The sequence below is a fragment of the Apium graveolens genome, chromosome 1 (genome assembly GCF_009905375.1).
Source record: "Apium graveolens cultivar Ventura chromosome 1, ASM990537v1, whole genome shotgun sequence".
Taxonomy (NCBI): Eukaryota; Viridiplantae; Streptophyta; class Magnoliopsida; order Apiales; family Apiaceae; genus Apium; species Apium graveolens.
Genome location: NC_133647.1, coordinates 122,048,492 through 122,057,688, shown reverse-complemented (window position 1 = coordinate 122,057,688; position 9,197 = coordinate 122,048,492). Strand labels below are relative to the sequence as shown.

Here is a 9,197-nt window from a genome sequence, read left to right as displayed (position 1 = left end):
CGGATAAGCTTAACAGCAGTCATCCGTTGGATAGTCAAACTGCTAACCCGATGGATATTCCTCATCCGTCGGGTGTCTCTGCACAACTTCAAATTTCTTCAATTCTTACAAGTGCAGAAGACTTAGTAGTAGTGCAATCACTCCTAGGACTGAGGGAAGGGAGTAAGCTGAGTGAGAGTCTGGGTTGTTCCCGGGAAAAAGGAGAGACAAAGAGTGAACCAATACAGTCCATTTTTTCAGGACTAGCAAAAGTGAGTGAGAGGAGTCCCACCTTAGATGATGAAGGTGAGGGTGTGAGGGTGGGGAGCCAAGGGGAGCCCTTGATGCAAAAAGAGAGAGAGAAAATGAGAGAAATACAGGTACAGGAGAAATAAGGGTGGAATCCATTGCAAGTGAGTCAATGAATGCCAATGATGCAGACTTAGAGAAACTATCTCAGCATAATCAAGTTGTTATAAGTTCATTCTCTTTGGATGTTGAGGTATTTACTCATCCTGTCCCAGCATATCAAATTTTGGCTGGCCAGGGCAATGAGAATGCAGAAAGGATGCTGAACTTGGTGCACACCACTCAGTCAATGCAAAGAGCTAAGGATGCTATTACAGCAATACCACCTAAAGGTGATGATGATGTTGACTATGGCATAGGTGAATCTGTAGATTTCTTTGGAGCTGATAGTGCAAGTGAGGAAATCATGAACATAGGGGGAGAAGTAGGCACCAACTCGAGATCTGGCCTTCCCTCATGGGCATTCTCCAAGGATTGTGATCTTCAACATTTTAAGGTCACTCTCCTTCATCAAATCCAGGAAATACATAATGATATTCAATCCACAACAGATGAAGGCACCAAATAGTTTCTACAAGCACATCTCAATTCTCTACATTTGTATCAAATCCAAGGCTTTCAACAAAATCAGGATATCACTTCTATCAAAACAGAAATCACTCAAGTGAAAAAGGATATAGCTGATAGATTAGATGCAAAACTTCCAGAAGCTACAATGCTTGATATCAAAAGACAATTAAGGAAGAACACTGATCTTGCCACCAAGGTGGATTCCTCGGAGAAAAGAATGACAACAATGGAAGTCTCTCTAATAGCTATACATCTACATCAGGCACAACAAACAGACTTGCTTCAAAGGCTAGTGGCAGCACAAACCCCTTCTTCTACTCAACTTGCTGATAACAAAAAGGGGGAGAAAGAAACCTCTTCTAAGGGGGAGAAAGCAAGCTCAATTGTCTTATTCAGTCAAGGGGAATCAAGAAGTGAGGGGGAGCAAAAAGTGCTAAACATACAAGTCAGCAAAGTGATTGTGCCAACAATTTATTTTCACAAAGCCACCAGTGTTGGATAGCATTGATCTAATCCATCTAGCAGCTGAAAAGCTTGAGTCAAAATCAAATTTTAAGATGCCTGATGTTACAACACTAGAGAAGGAAATAAGAGAAAAATGGAGAAAAATAGATGCAGATATTCAACAAAAGTTTGGGCTAATTCAATAGCCAGACAAAGTCTTTAGCCATCACTCTAAAGTCATGAAAATATCTGTGAATGACACAAGTATGAACTATATGGAAAGAGGTCAAACTTCCTGCATCAAATCTCCAAAGAAAGATCTCATCATGAAGGCCAAAAGGAATTACTCTAAGTTTTCAGACAAGAATCCTATGGATACAGTGTTTGAAACACCTAGGCCAGATGAGAAGAAGCTGCTGGCTAGTTCTATTGCATTCTACAAGGATCTAACTGATTCAGTGCTTAAAAGGAGAATTGCTAAAATTTACAGAAATGGTAAGGAGATTTGTGTGGTGGTTGGACACCCACTGTTTGTGGAAGCTAAGAAGGAAGAGAAAGAAAGAATCACGCTAGAAAAGAAGCAAACTGCTTTGGATGCTAAGAAGCAAAAGTAAAAGAAAGAACAAGCTGCTATTTTGGCCAAGCTTCAAGCTGTAAAAACCACAACAGGACTTCCCGTACATCCAACTGTAATTACTGAACCTAAGGATCTGAAAATGCAAGAAGTATCACAGCAGAAAAGAAGATTTAGATACAAACTCCATTCCAAGAGGAAAGTGAACTTTAATGATGAGGAATTGGAAGACCAATTTCCCAAAAAGCCTACAACTGCAACTCAGACATCAAAACCCTCAGTGGTATTTGAAAATTTTAAAGTGGTTGATCCAACAAGAAATATTCATAGTGAACCAATTGTTCCTAAGGATGAGCCAGTAGACTGGGATAGTTTACCAATTCCTGAGCTAAATTTACCCATCTTCAAGACAAAGAAGACAAAGACTAGAGCTAGCAAGAAAGTGAAGCTTGCATCTCTCAGATCCAAAGCTCTAACCAAATCCCAACCCACAGTCAACAAGAGAGATCTCATGTACATTAATGATATCAAGGAATTTTCAGACTTGAATCTCTACTTGGATGAACTGGAAGAAGTAAGAGGAATTGATACTTACAGACATCTTCCTAAAAGACTGATATTTAGATACAAGGGAGGGAAATAATTGACATGGCCCCTTCACAGGATTCTCCAAGAAAGCCAATATGTTCTGATTAAAGTCTATTCATCCTTCAAAAAGAACTTTGGATACAATGTGACTGCAAGAAGAATAGTTCTAAAGAGGATTGAGGAACTAAGGAGTACTAGAGCCAAAGATTCACTTCCAAAAACTCTATCTATTCCCTTTATAGGAAAAAGAGTGCATCTAAGGCCCTATTGGCTGATGGAATTCATGGATGACAAAGGTGTTAGAAGATTCTTCATATTGGAGGACCAATTGAGTATCTCTAGCAATGAGACTCTTTTGGAAATGCAGGAAATGTTAAATCTCTCAGAAGCTGATGAACTTGAATTCCACAGACAACTTCAGAATCAAATTGAAGAAAACAACAGAATGCTTAGGAAGAAATCCAGACAATCAAGGAAATAGATCTATCTGCTCAGACTAGAGGAGCATCTTGATAACAATTGTGAGCAATTTCTTTGTGTACTTTGCATTGTTCAACTTTCAGCAATTTGTAGCACTTATCAGTTTTATCTACTATTTTTCAATCTGTATCTTTAGGATGTTTTATTATCATCAAGTTTCTCTTAATTTATGGCTATAATTCCAGTAGACATAAATTGGGGGAGATTGTTAGGAATATGTTATGTACTTGATGATAAACTAAACAAAATACCTTAATAGATATATCTTAGTTAATTTTGTAGCACCCGATGGATGATCAATTATAGTCCCGACGGATGATTCAATATAGTCCCGACGGATGACTAATTGATATCCACCGGGTGAGTAGCTTATTTAACAATAAGTATTGTAGCACATTTCTGCAAACAACTTTGTATAGATTCTGTAGTAGCTTATGAATCATGTAGACTGCTATTAGATGTGCAGAATATGTTAATTAAATATAAATATAAGATATCTTGTAATTCTGCACAAATGAAATGGAGTCAAGTAATAAATGGCTACCCGACGGATGATCAACAAAGCTACCCCGCGGATGATCAACAAGGCTACCCGATGAATAACAAGCATGTACCCGACGAATGATCAATTCAATTATCTGTTGACAGTGACAACACAGTCACATGCGTTGGGTGGTTGCAAAAGGAATGTGGCAGCCTGTTTAGCAGGGTTTTGAGAACAAAGAAGCATTACCATTTCCATGCTATTATGAAGATATTCAAAGATGCTGGAATAAAGTAGTGAAGTAGCATGGAGTTAGACTTGATAGGTTTTGTTTTATTATCCAGTCTTATTACAATGTAAACTTGGTGATATATAAAGCAAGTGTAGCTAGTAGAACAAACAACTAAGCAAGAATAGCAAGTGAACAAACAAACTACAGAGAACCCTTTGAAGCTTGAATAGCTCACAACTGCTTGTACAAGTGAACAAACAAACTACAGAGAAATTCTTAACAATTACAGCTTTTTCTATTTCTATATATATATATCTGGTGGATACATTCAAATCAACCAGAAAGTTTTAAAGACTTGTGTTTTTATTACTTGTGTTTTGATTTATATAATTCTTCATTCCGCACTTTACAAATCAAACACTTATATATTTTTAAGTTAGAACAGTTTTAAAAATCTCAAAAAGAAGTCAGAATTACATTCAACCCCCCTTCTGTAATTCTTGTTGTATTGTTAGGGAATAATAGGTTCAAAATACTCCGTATGAGATATACAGTGATGAATGTCATAACATGTCATTTAAGAAAATTTGGGGACGTGAAGCGTTTATAAAACGTTTAGCCTCGGACAAGCTTGAACCAAAATTAGATTGATGCTATTTTGTGGGATATCCAAATGAGACTAGAGTACAGTTTTATAATACTTTCGAGAACAAAGTGTTTGTTGCACGGACCGCTCTATTTTTAGAGGGAGAACTACTTTTTTAAGAAAATCAGTGGGAAGATAATATATATCGATGAAGATCGAGAACCACGTGACAACATTGAACCAGAGTTGAAATAAGATTAGGATGTACATCACTTGAAAGTAATCCTGTTTAGGAAACACAGGTTATTCGTAGATTTAAATTCATGGGTAGACAAACAAGCCCTCAAGCCCTCAAGGAGAGCGTTGTTGGAGTTCGGAGAGAAGGGAAAGATGATGACGAAGATGAGGAGGGCTTCCACTGCTCCAATTCGTAGATCCAGTTGTCCATTACTCAAACATTCGATTAGTCCTTATGCCAATGATTTCAGTTCACATTCTCACTTATCAACTAATCCCAATAAACCTATTCCCTTTAAACCCAAACCCCATTTTCCTTATTTACCTTATGCCAGACTTCCACATTTACTTCTTCACAAATCCAAGGTTGGTTTCGGTAAGCTCGATGATGCTCTTGTTATGTTCGATAAAATGCTCCACTTGAAACCTCTGCCTAATGTTATTCACTTTAATAAGCTTTTAGCCGCCCTCGTTAAAATGAAACAACACTCTTTAGCAGTCTCCATTTTTAGGAATATGTGCGCTAAAAACATCCCTCTTAATGTATTTACCTTTAATACTGCCATCAATTGTTTTTGTCATTTAAATCGTCTCGATTATGCCTTCTCTCTGTTGGCTGCAATCACCAAGCGCGGTTTTCTTCCTGATGTGGTTACTTATACCACTCTCATCAGGGGCCTCATTTCCCAACATAACCTTGTGGAAGCTCAGCTTTTGTTTACAAACCTCATCAGGTTTAAACTTATTCAACCCAATGTTGTCACCTATACCACTATTATTGATGGCTTCTGCAAGGGAGGTCATCCTTCTGCGGCTGTTAAGTTGTTCAGGTATATGGACAAGAAAGGTTGCAAGCCTGATACAGTAACTTATAGCATAATCATTGACTCCTTATGTAAATGTAGATTACTCGATCAAGCAATGGTTCTCCTCCGTCAAATGACAAATAAAGGTATACTGCCAAATGTTATAACCTATAGCTCTTTAATCCAAGGCCTGTGTGACTTTAATCGATGGCAGGATGTTAGAGGATTGTTAAGAGAGATGGATATTAGTAACATCTCTCCTGATGTGCACACTTTCAGTATTTTGGTTGATGCATATGGCAAAGAAGGAATGATTAAAGATGCACAGGATATGATAGAGTTGATGATTCAAAGGGGCCACTGTCCTAATGTAGTCACTTACAATTCACTCATGGATGGATACTGCTTGTGGGGAGAAGTTGACGAGGCTTTAGCAGTGCTCCAAACCATAATATTCTAATCAATGGTTATTGCAAGAAGTTGAAAGTGGACAGAGCAATAGATCTCTTTCAACAATTGCCCCATGAAGGTTTGCCACCCACTATCGAGACTTACAATACTATATTGCAAGGTTATTTTATCACGGGCAGACATGTGGAAGCATGGAATTTTTTTAAGGAGAAAATGATGCTAAACAAGGGTCTTAAATTAGATATGGTGACATGCAATATCATGTTAGATGGACTTTTTAAGCATCGATACATGGATGAAGCAATGTCATTTTTTCATATGACGCAGTGCAATGGGCTACCTCCCCATATTTCCACTTACAGTATCCTGATTAATGGATTGTGCAAGAATGGAAATTTTGAAAAGGCAAAAAATATTTTAGAGAGCCTTCCTTCGAAAGATTTGCGACCTAATGTCAGGACATACAATATGATGATCCAAGGATTTTGTCAAGAAGGTTTACTCGACGAAGCAAATGAACTATTTGTGAAAATGGAAGCCAGTGATTGCATGCCAAATAATTATACCTACAACACACTTATCCGTGCTTGCTTTCAAAATTAGAAGTTCAATGAAGCCAGTGTACTCATGGATCAGATGTGTGCCCGTCGCTTCTCTGCAGATGCAGCTACCACCGCCATGTTAGTGAACTTGCTTGCATCAGAAAAACCAAATCCTGCTATTATTGCTTTGCGTAAGAAGTACTTGACATAGTTATTTGAAGGTTAGATGCTTACTTTTAAATAACTGTCTATTTACTATTGTTAAAATATCAATTGGTAAATTGTCTATATGAAATTTACATAGACAACTTTTTGGCTACTGTCTTTTAAGTTTTAAGCAAGTATTTTACCTCCTTCATGATACTTGATGCGTTGAATATAGAGCCGCTCTTTCTTTAGCTGATAGGTTCTCAATGTAGTTACTCTAGTTCTGTGCCTATTTTGTTTTACGTAATTATTTGGTACCTAAATTTTATTCTGTGAGATGGTAAACATCTAAATTAAAACTCTAAGCTCATTCTCTCTTTGGTTATTAAGAATTGATTACAAATGCACTGAATTTTTGTGCTTGAAATGTACTGAAATTTTGTTCTATGAAATGATTTAACTAAAAAGATTGAATATTATACATTTTTTTATATATGTAACCGCAATGGGAATCTGTGAAACAAGCAGCCTATGTAAAAACAAAACTCTCCGTAGTTTGAGAAGTGTGCAAGTAGCGGCTGAAGCTACTTTTGGAGTGTCTTGACTCAATTTGTACACCAGGATACTTTAGTTTCTTTGTCAAAGATAGTACGAGGTGAAAAATATGTCATTTAAAGTTCAAAGTGGAAATAACAATAAATCTTTCTCCAGAGATTCCCTTCCAAGGCTTGACACCGTCACTTAAGACTTGCAATAGTATTTTTGCAAGATTTATTTTATTTTTAGAAAGGCAAAAGATATTTTTCAGAGCCTTCCTTCAAATAATTTGTGACCTGATGTTAAGACATACACAATGATGATCCAGGAATTTTTTTCAAGACGGTTTACTTGATTGAGCAAATGAACTATTTGTGGAAATGAAAGCCAATCATTGCATGCCAAATGATGTTACCTACAACACACTTATCCGTGGTTGCTTTCACAATAAGAAGTACAATGACGCCAAGTGCACTCATAGATCAGATGTGTGCACGTCGCTTCTCAGCAGATGCATCTACCCCCGCCGTGTTACCGGACTTGCTTGCATCAGAAAAATATGATCTTGATTTTAATGCTTTGCGTAAGAAGTTCTTGACATCGTTATTTGGAATTTAGATGTTTAATTTTATTGAATATCTATTTACTCTTTTTTAGTGGATTTTCTGTTATGCGTAATCATTTCGTACTAATTTGAATCAATTCTCTGCATTTTTGGGAAATATCAAGCTCATCCTCTCTCTGCTTATTGTTTATCATAAAAAATTAAATTACATAGGTGCTTAAAGTATATTCTATTGATATAACTCTAACAGTACAATTTTATTGAAATTTGTTTATTTATAATTGTTAAAATCTCAAATGTTTATTTAAGATTGACAAAGACAACTTTCTTGGCTGCTATCTTCTCAGCAGATCTATTTGCCAACTTCAGATGTGTTAAATTTGAAACTGTTCCTTCTTTACCCTGAAAATTCTTAATATAGTTGCTTTAGTACAGTGGCTATTTTCGATCAATTCTTCAATTTTTGGAAAGTACTAAACTCACCCTCTTTTGGTTATTGTTAAAGTCTCAAGTGAATAGATTACCAATGTACTGAAATTTTATTTTATGAGATGATATAACTTTAAAATTTGAATATTGTACAAGTTATAAACAAATATAAAAACCAGTTTGGAAATCCGTGACTCAAGCAGCATGTATAGCATATATAAAAACAATACTCTCTATAGTTTGAGAAGTATACAAGTGATAGCGGAAGCTACTCTTTGGAGTCTCTTGCTGTAGTTAGAGTTCATTTGTTTAATTTGAAGATGCATGCTTCCCTGCTTTGATGTTGTATGAGCGCACAACCAACATACCGCTTTTGTTGGTTTGTTTTTTATTTACAACCTACAGGTACGAATTTTCATCCTGTCAGATTCTAAGGTTATTTTATGATATGTATTTATATCACTTGAATTATAATATTTAAAGGGGTCTCATGCGTCCACCTTGAGTTGGAAATAAAGAGTTTACTTCTACTTGCATTAGGTAAAAACTATAGAAGACCAAATAAGTTAGCATGTATGCTTGTCAATAGCTGTCGCAGAGGGCTCTTTACATTATTCGACTACCCACTATGGCTACTCAGCCAAATATTTACTTTACTGAATAACTTACTCTCTTAATGTGTAGCTGACTAGTAGACTACATCTATTTCTACAATTTATTATATCCTGCAGTCATTCAGAATTATGTATAAAATATTTATGTTCTACATCTGTTTCTATATATATTATATTATTGATAACCTGATGCTCGTAGCAATAATATCTTGATTAATGGTTTTTGTAAGAAGCTGAGGGTGGATAGTGTAGTAGATATCTTTCAACAAACAATTGCCCTGTGAAGTTTTGTCGCCGACTATTGAGACATTCACAACTATTTTGCAAGTTTTTATTATTTAAAACGGGTAGACATGTTGAAGTTGAAGCAAGGAAATTTTTGAAGGAGAAGATGATGCTGAACAAAGGTCTTGCAAGGTCTTTCCCAAACCGTGTTGTTGTTGAAGCACTCTCCTTTCACACGATGCTATCCTCTGCTTCAACTCGTAATATATGCATATACAATACTCTAAAGACAGATTGAGCAAGAATGGACAACTTGAAAACACAAGTAGTCTGTTTGACAATCTTCCTTGAAAAGGTTTGCAACCTGATGCCAAGATATAAACGATGATGTTCCAAGCATATTGTCGTGATGGGTTATTTAATGACGCGGATGAACTA

General features: G+C 36.3%; 1 pseudogene; it reads left to right on the top strand.

The window, feature by feature from the left end:
• The first annotated feature begins 4,468 nt into the window (after positions 1–4,468).
• On the top strand, positions 4,469–7,576 carry LOC141666514 (uncharacterized; annotated as a pseudogene).
• Positions 7,577–9,197: the final 1,621 nt, after the last annotated feature.